Raw genomic sequence first — 9,384 nt, forward strand, 5'->3', positions numbered from 1 at the left:
AAAATCTCAGAGATAGAAGATATGAGTGAAGAAATTGATACATCAGTCACAGAAAATGTTAAGTCTAACAGGTTCTTGACACAAAAACATCCAAGAGATCTAGGACACTATGAAAAAACCAATCTTAAGAATACTAGGAATAGAAAGAGAAAGATTCATGGCTTCAAGGTCCAGAAAAGATGAGCAAGGAAGACAAGCATTGTAATCTGGACCTTGAGGACTTAGATTGTAAGGTTTTTAAGAAGTGTTGGGGGTGGGGGACAAGAACTTTATACTGTTATTTTGAACACATGACTGAGTATTAAATTCTTACGTTCTTGCCTTGACCTTCCTGAGAGATAAATATTGTCACCTGAAACTGTAAGCCAAATAGATCCTTTCTTCTCCAGGTTGGTTTTTGTCACAATATTGTATAACAGTAGCTGAAACGGTAGGACAGACGACAAAATCCTACTTGTTGATGGGAAAATGTGTCAAATGCACAATTCATTTGTACTAAATTGTATTTCCCTTCATGATTTTCTAATTCTTGGTTTATTCCACTTTAATACGTTTAATCTTTTTAAAACATGCTGATCAAAGCATTTCAGTGAATAATTGAGTTCCTAAATTATTCCCAAGTTGGTTTTAAGTTTTTATTGTTACGAGCCATTTTTTTCCCTGTGTTGTGCTGGGGCCATGGTATGAAACCGAAGCAGAACAAAATTCGGATTTACACGGAATATATACACTCGAACTGTGGGCAACTGAAGAAAGCCCTGAGTCAGATAAGTGGTCTTCTCTAGTGAAGAGCACATTGTTTTTTCTCTAGTGCTAAAAAGTAAGCCCTGGAAAGTATATACACAATAACACCTCACCAGTTATGCTTGATAGTGTTGCAATCACTTCAAAAAAGAGATACCATGACTTTGAAGTAAAGGGGGGTAGGTAAAAGGGAAGGTCTTTTAGGAAAGGGAAGAGAGAAATGATTAGATATACACTGAGAGGGAGGAAGCATTAGCCCAAAACAAAAGACAGGGGCTAATGATTCCGGCCAGAATATTGCATTGCAAAAATAACCAAGGATTTTGAGGAAGAAGGGAGCGGGGAGAGGAAGATTGAGGAACCAGAGAGGGAGATCAGAGGTTCCTGCTCATGGCACAGGGTGTTTTGCAATTTGCAGAGGCGGTCTTGATCTTGGTGGGTACCTTCAAGTCTGGTCCACAGACAGTGCGGTTCTTTTTCTGTTGGAAAAATGATCTGCTATACTCCTGTGAATTACACTGGAGGAATTGTACCACAGACCTGATACTCAGAAGGTTTCATTCTTGTTCCCCTTAATCTCCTTTCCCTTCTATTTAGGGTAGTTGGGTTGTTAAGGGAGTATAGGCCTTTAATACATCCCTGAGAAAGTATAATCGTTAAGAAATCAGAGTCAACATAAAATCTCAAAAATTAAAAACAGTGACAGGAGAGAGAGAGAGAGAGAGAGAGAGAGAGAGAGAGAGAGAGAGAGAGAGCGAGCGAGCTGCCTACATGCTTTTTTGATGTCATGAAGAAGATGCACTGTGGAATGAAATAGTAACACTGAACATGGCATCTTTTATCCTGACTTCAACAGGTTTAAATATAAAAGCTAATATGCATATGTTCTTCTAGAAAAAAAATCATGAAACTTACTAAATGGAAGTTATCTTTATAGTTTGTTTGTGAAAGAAAATATCTCCTTTCCAATGATTTGGTAATTTCTCTACACATGCCAACTATAAAATTGGCACCTGGATTCTGTCATTTGGATTTCTAATTGCTTTGTTGTTGTTGGTCTCATTTGCCTTTATTAATGTGTCTGTGCATACAGAAACTAAAGTAAACTTGGTAACTATTAACTTCTAGATCATTTCCCAAAGTGCCATCTTCTACATTATAATTTTCCTTAATACATCGGAGCTAAGTAATTATCTAGTTAAATTTTGACTAGGCATTATTCATTTCAGAAATTTTGGCTTTATTGTGCTAAGGAAGCATTTTTTCACCTTTGGCACTTTACAATAAACTCATTCTGATGCAAATTGATTGCTGTGGGATTATGTCTGAGTCATTAAAATATTGCTGTATTGACATTCACTAATGTTTTTAATTAGCATTTTTTAAGTTCCAGTGTTTGGCATCAAGTATAAACAGATATGATTTATTATGCACCTATAGCATTTTGTTTGGTTTTGTTTGTGTATTCATGTAATTCTTTTATATGCTGTGTGCTAGATTCAAACCATCAATTCTCATAATAAATTCTGATGATGCTGGTACCATCATAATGAAGTTTCTGTTGAAATTGTACACTTCTGAAAATACATTCAGTTGAAGGGCTTGGTTAGATTCTGTTATATTCATAAATATATATACTGTCTTTTCTTTTACAAATCAAAAGATATAGTGAATGAGATGAGTATGCATCATTGGTTACAAAGTTATGTTCTTCAAAAGATAAGCGCTTTTTTTCTGTGAATCAAAAACATTTTCAGCAGTTGTCTTAGTGGAGTATACTGTTAGTGTGATGAAATACCGTTACCAAAACCAAGTTGGGGAGAAAAGGTTGTTCTGGCTCATGCTTACACATCCATAGTCTATCACTAAAGAAAGTTGGAGCAGAACTCAAGCATAGCAGGAACCTAGAGGCAAGAAACGATTCACAGTCCATGGAGAATGTTCTTTACTGGCTTTGTGGCTTGTTCATCCTGCTTTCTTACAAAGGCCGGGATGGCCCCACCCACAATGGGTTATGACCTCCCAAATCCATCACTAATTAGAAAAGTGCTCCACATTCTTGCTTGTAGCCGGATCTTATAGAGAAATTTTCTCAATTGAGGCTGCATGCTCTCTTTTGACTTGAGTTTGTTATTGATATAAAACTAGCTAGGATACCAATGAACATGGCAAAGTTGATTGGAAAAGTCCACAAGTCCTCAATCCTACACAAATAGCTACAGATAGCTGAGAAAAGCTCATTGTGTGAAGCTGGTCTTCACTTGGAAAGGACATGGCAATGATTTATTCAGTAACCGAATGTCAGCCTGAAAATATACGTAAATGTATACATTATAAAGACCAAGGAAGTGATATTTAGGAATATTTGTGTATATGCATACACGTATAACCATGCAATAGTAATAAGAAAAAAAACAAGAAAACAAAACAAAACAAAAAAGCAAAAAAAGCAGAGAGGCCATGAATTAGGAGTGGAACAGGTAGCTAGGTTTGAAGAAAGAAAGGGGAATGGAAATGTTATAGTATAATCTCAATTATAATTTTGAATTAAAAATATGCTTTTTAATTGGGATATGCATTTTTAGGTTAGTAACTTCCAGATGGGCACATTTTCCTTTTATAAGTGTTATATTAATAGCATTTTATCTCCATGCTGTAAGGAAGCATTCTTATATTGAACACCAAAGTTTCATTAATATTAATAGAAATCATTATCAGGCTAAAACATTGGAGACAAGTTTTTACACATATAAGAGAAATAACAGATGACATATTTCATGTGTCTACAGTGTTTCATTTTTGTGTGTTTATGATGCTGATGTAAGAGTGTGACTATGTTCTGGCTATTATGAATAAGGCTGCTATGAACGTGGTTGAGTAAATTTTCTTGTTGTGTGCTGGAGCATCTTCTGGGTATATTCCAAGGAGTGGAATAGCTGGGTCTTGAGGAAACCCTATTCCCATTTTTCTGAGATAGTACCAGATAGATTTCCAAAGTGTCTGTAGTAGTTTGCATTCCCACCAGCAATGAAGGAGTGTTCCTCTCTCCCCACATCCTCGCCAACATGTGGTGTCGCTTGAATCTTTGATCTTAGCTATTCTGATGGGTATAAGATGGAATCTCAGAGTTGTTTTGATTTGCATTTCCCTGATGACTAAGGAGGTTGAGCATTTCTTTAAGTGTTTCTCAGCCTTTTGATATTCCTCTGTTGAGAATTCTCGGTTTAGTTCCAAGCCCCATTTCTCAACTGGGTTAGAACATGGAAACAGCCTAAGTGTCCATCAGTAGAAGAATGGATAAAGAAACTGTGGTACATATACACTATGGAATACTACTCAGCTGTTAAAAACAAGGAATTCCTGAAACTTGTGGATAAATGGATTGAGCTAGAAATGATCATAATTAGTAAGTTAACCCAGAAGCAGAAAGACTCAAATGGTATATACTCACTTATATCTGCATACTATCCCAAGGGGCATATCCCACGAAAGCCTTCACTTACCAGGAAACTGGAACAGAGGGGAGGACATCCTAATGGGACTCTAGATGAGAGAAGCATGGGAGAATAGCAAAGTAGAAGGATCCAGAGGGTCCTAGAAACCTACACGTAGAACATTATGATAGGCAGATTTAGGCCCAGGGGTCCCGCTCAAACTAAGGCACCAGCCAAGGACAATACAGGTGGTAAACTTTAAACCCCTACCCAGATCTAGCCAATGGATAGGACATTCTCCACAGTTGAGTGGAGAGTGGGATATGACTTTCTCACGTACTCTGGTGCCTCATATTTGACCATGTCCCCTGGAAGGGGAGAGCTGGTGGCACTCAGAAGAAGGACTGCAGGTTACTAAGAAGAGACTTGATACCCTATGATCATATATAGGGGGAGGTAATCTTGTATCTAGAAACTTTGTTAAAGGTGTTTTTAAGGTGTAGCAGTTCCCTGGTACAATTTATGGGGTTACTTATGCATACTATTTTATCATCTGCAAATGATGATACTTTACATTTTTCTTTCCAGTTTGTATCCCTTTGATCTATTTTAGTTGTCTAATCACTTTAGCGAGATCTTCAATTAATATTGAATAAATATGGAGAGAATGGGCATCCTTGTCTTGTTCCTGATTTTAGCGAATTTGTTTTAATTTTTCTGTCCATTTAATTTGGTGTTGCCTATAGGCTTGAAAACTTCCTTTATTATGTTCAAGTATGTTCCTTGTATCCCTGATTGCTCAATGACTTTTATCATGAAGAGGGGTAGGATTGTGTCAAAGGCTTGCTCAGCATTTAATGAGATGATCATAATTTTTCCTTTATCAGTTTTTTTATGTAGTACATTACGCCAATACATTTTTGTATGTTGAAACAATATCAGCCACTTGGGATCTTGAGACTTTGACATGCTTGTTGATTCTTTGCTGCATAGAATCAGGATGCATGTTACCACTTATTTCAACTTCCCTGAATATCTCCCATAGGCTTCATGCACAGGCATAACACTCTCAGTTTTTCTTTCTTAGTTGTTCTGATAATACAATTGTTCAAAATTCTTTCTAATTTGTCGTTAAAATCTGATCAAGAGATTTTTGCTTTGCATATTGTGAAAATTTGGTAACTCCAAACAGTGAGTCTAAGATCTCATATGAATGAGTAGGAATATATAGCAGGAAATCTTTACCATCAAAGTTTGAAGTAATTTTTCCTGGCTACATGAAGTCAAGAATAGTGTCAAATAAAGTGTGAGGAATAATTCCATTGTTTTTGAGAGATACTATTGTAAGTGTATTTTCTAGATGGTTTCTAAAAGATTGTACCATGTACTAGTTATCTGAGGATGTCTTAAACTGGTACATTTGTGCTAAAATATATTAAACAAACTTTAAAAACATACTTCAGGAATGTGAAATAATTAATCATGTTAACTAAGTGATTATCTAATGAGTAGCTTCGTAATTTTCCAGATGTAAAAGCAAAGGTGCTTCAATATTTAGCACTTCTACACACTTAAATGTGAAAAGATATTGATGTATAATAAAAACATGTTTTGTGCAATTATAAATATTTAATGTGCTATTTACCTCATTTTCCTAACTCCAATTTTATTAAAATTTTAATTATATTAGAACTGACTTATTGTTGTTTTGTTATTTGTTTTGCAGCCATTGGCATCTTTATTTAATGAATTCTAACATTATTACAGAAGCTACTTAGTTGTAAAGATCCAGAGACATTTCATTATTTAGCATTCAGTATTTTAGAAAAGGAATTTTAATGTAATTAATCGAACTATTTTTATTAACTTCATTATTTTCTCTCTGATACACATTTTATAGTGAGTATATTACTTTTAAATTGTTCTAGAAAAAGCTCTCAAATTTAAACACTTAGAAAGAATACAGGAAACTTGAAATTCCATTTAAAAATAGTAATGTTGAACAGTAACATAAAGTTAAAACAGCCTATTAATGAATTAATAAGTAAAATGAATCTTAAGTTTCAATGTAGAATGTGTATAGTTCGTAGGATGGAATGTCTGATCAGTGCCATGTCAATGGGAGAAAATTTGCTCATGTTTATGTATCACAGTGGAACATAAAAATAACTATAATAATCACTTTTTACAGAAAACATCTCTGCAAGAATCAGAAACATCATGATGAAAGAAGACAACATCAAAATGCAAGATGTGTTCAGTTGGAGGTAAAAGGACACATATTTTATTCTTTAAAAAAAAAAAAGTTCCAGATACCTTGGAGGAAACCAATGTAGTAAAGAATCCCCTGGTTCTATGCCCAGGATAGTATGTATAAACTGGTCCTTAGTAATCAATGTGTCCTGTCAAGTAGCTGACTCCTCTAGTTCTCCCTTGCCTTAGGGAACAGGAGTGATTGATAAGAACTTCCCCTAATAGAGAGTAGAAAAGTTATGAGAGAAGCTAAGTTTGTAGCTTGTCACCTTGAGATGCAACAAAATGTTCCTGTTACAGGCCAGAGCTCCAACATGAGCCTCTTTTCATTGTAGAGGCTTAGATCCATGCTACACCACTCACTACTGCATGTGCCTGTGGCTATCATTGTCAGGTGCAACTAGGCATGGAGCTAATCATCCTGATAGTAATGAGACTATCAACACTGTCTCTTTTCTAACCTCAAGCTTCATAGGTATCTTCAGGTTAGTGATTGCTGTTTGAGCCCCTATGTCTATACCATAGACTTGGGCAGGTAGAAACATTGTCCTCAGTGAAACAAATGTGCATTAGAACTTTATTATAATCAGCTGTGGCCAGAGGCAGGGTGCTAACCTGATTCTAAACTGCTCCAGTGGATGTAAAGCCCTGAGATGACACTGCTTTGTTTCAGTTTGCTTTGTTAATGAGATACTTTTATTGATATTGCACCAAAATCAAGAGCAGAGCTAGTATCCGAAGAAGTAAAGACTATCGGGAAGACCGCCTTGCCTTGAAACTCAGCCCCTTGATGGTGGACCCTAAAATTAGGCAGATACAAACTGTCCCACCCTTAAGGCCATTACATAAATTGAAAACAGAAAAATACAGTGTAATAAGGGGGTAGAAGAGGTAGCACTGCAGTAAAGAAAATTCAGAAAAAATTAAAATCTTGAATTTTATCAAACATGAGAGAAACTGATAAGCATTGATAGAATTAGAAAAGAGGCAGAATGGAGGGGGAAAGAGGAAGACAAAGTGAGGTGCGGGTGAGGGAATATTAGGAGAAAAGATGTATAACATTTGTAATGTAAAATATCACCATTTGTGGCTTGCTGAAATGAAATATACTGAAAATCCCTTTTTTTTTATGTCACCATGTCAGATTATCTAGATTAAGACTAATGAATTTCTCACTGCATTGACTTCTACTAAAATTGAATTATGGGGGAAATGAGTTAATTTTTCTATTTATTAAAAACAGAAATGTTATCTTATTCTGTAGTTGTTATTCTGTAGCTACTGCTGTGTAACTTAAACAAACAAACAAACAAACAAAAAAAAAAAACGCTGTCCCCCAGCAAGGTCTGACATTGATCTTGATACTTGTTAGGAAGTTTGATAGGAGACAATAACGGCTCAACAGTCAGCCTTCCCGGTCTGCCAGCGCTCATCTTCAGCATGCATGTGAGGAGGAAGATTGGGCATCCTCTTTGTCTGTCACTTCTTGGCATCTTCCTGAAGACTCCTCTTATGGATTGCAGCTCTGCATTCTAATATTCAGTCTCTTGGCTAGTTTATGCTGTGAGCCTTGCCTGTGCTTCTGCTCTCTCTGCAGGGCCAGCAACTCTTCTATAGAGAGCAGCTGTGCCGACTGGTGGTGAGTGGATCTAGGCATGCTGCTGTGACCTCATCAAGATGCTGCCTAGGTCTATATCATCGCTGCTCTTCTGAGGAAGCAAGAGACTCGCTCCTCTGACAATGGCTTGGTGAGTCACTCTGTTGTCTGTATAATGCATTAGTCTTAAACTTATGAGGGGCCACTGCGTTTCTGGCTCACATTTCTAGCAATTCCATGTAATGAGGCTTTTTAGGAGTCTCGCTCCTGAGGCCTGGAAGGTTGTCAGCGCCAGTGTTGTCCTCTGAGGGTTCAGTCCGATCTGAGGTTGTGATCTTTTGCAAGTTAGTGATAAACAGACTGTCAGTGCTGCTGGAAATGTCTTCCACTTGACCGCGCTGAGGATGATGTTGGTTCACTTCAGATGAGGGTGCCCTGGCTCTGCTGCTGAGAGCTGGGTCTGTGTTCACTGGACAGCCAGCCTCCAAAGTCTCCTCATTCCCTCTGTGAGTGAAATGTGCAGATACTGGGGAGTCATAGCCTGCTTTAGAAGATTTAATGACTACAGAGGAACATTCAGAATCTAATGACATAGTATCAAGCATCGGGTCAGAAGTCTGGGCCTTGTCTACCTCAGTACCAACTCTTGTGGTTGCTTTCTGTCTTAATTTACAGTCAACACTAACAGGGTCAAACAGTTCACTTTCCCTCCAACCTCTTCACGTTCTGCAGTGGCAGCTTTCTGTTTGCAATGGTCTCTTGGATCTTTCCACCTTTGGCGGGCAACTTCCAAGTGGATTACTCCTTGAGCAAAAGCCTCTCCTGGTGCCTTGATCTCTACTACAGCTCCAGGAAACTCAGCTGCTCCAAGTCATTGGGAGTTGAGGACTCTAAGCCGTTGGGCAGGGATCACATTGTGCACAGGCTGAGGCTGGTGTAGCTGGCAGGGTTCCCCAGTGGGCTCAGGCTCCCAGGCTGTCAGAGAAAGACTCAGGAGGGAGAGCATGAGTCGCCATCTTCCCGGAAGAGCATCGATCCCTTCCCCCCTCTTTATGTTTGGAATTTTAAACCTATTAAAAAATTCATAGCTGGGGAGGTTACATACCATTATGTGGAACTCAGCTATTGTTGTTCAACTAATTGACAAGGCACCAAACTTCAATATAAATATTTGTTTATATTCATAGACAGACACTTTCATTATGTGATTAATTTTTATTTTTAATTGAAAATAGATTCTTCTATAATAGGATACATCCCCAAAACAAAACTTTTCTTTGCAATGTGTGTCACGGAATCCATAGATTTTCAATATTGCTAAGAAATAAATGATGAGTGATTATCCAGATCTAAATA

At 37.3% G+C, this 9,384-nt stretch overlaps 1 pseudogene across 1 annotated transcript; it reads right to left on the reverse strand.

Moving 5' to 3' along the window:
• Nucleotides 1-7,866: 7,866 nt before the first annotated feature.
• Nucleotides 7,867-8,633, reverse strand: LOC311598367 (DNA-directed RNA polymerase II subunit GRINL1A-like; annotated as a pseudogene). Its single transcript has one exon. The product of its transcript is annotated as a DNA-directed RNA polymerase II subunit GRINL1A-like (transcript).
• Nucleotides 8,634-9,384: the final 751 nt, after the last annotated feature.

This window comes from Acomys minous (assembly GCF_964271855.1).
Source record: "Acomys minous genome assembly, chromosome: 5".
NCBI classification, from domain to species: domain Eukaryota; kingdom Metazoa; phylum Chordata; class Mammalia; order Rodentia; family Muridae; genus Acomys; species Acomys minous.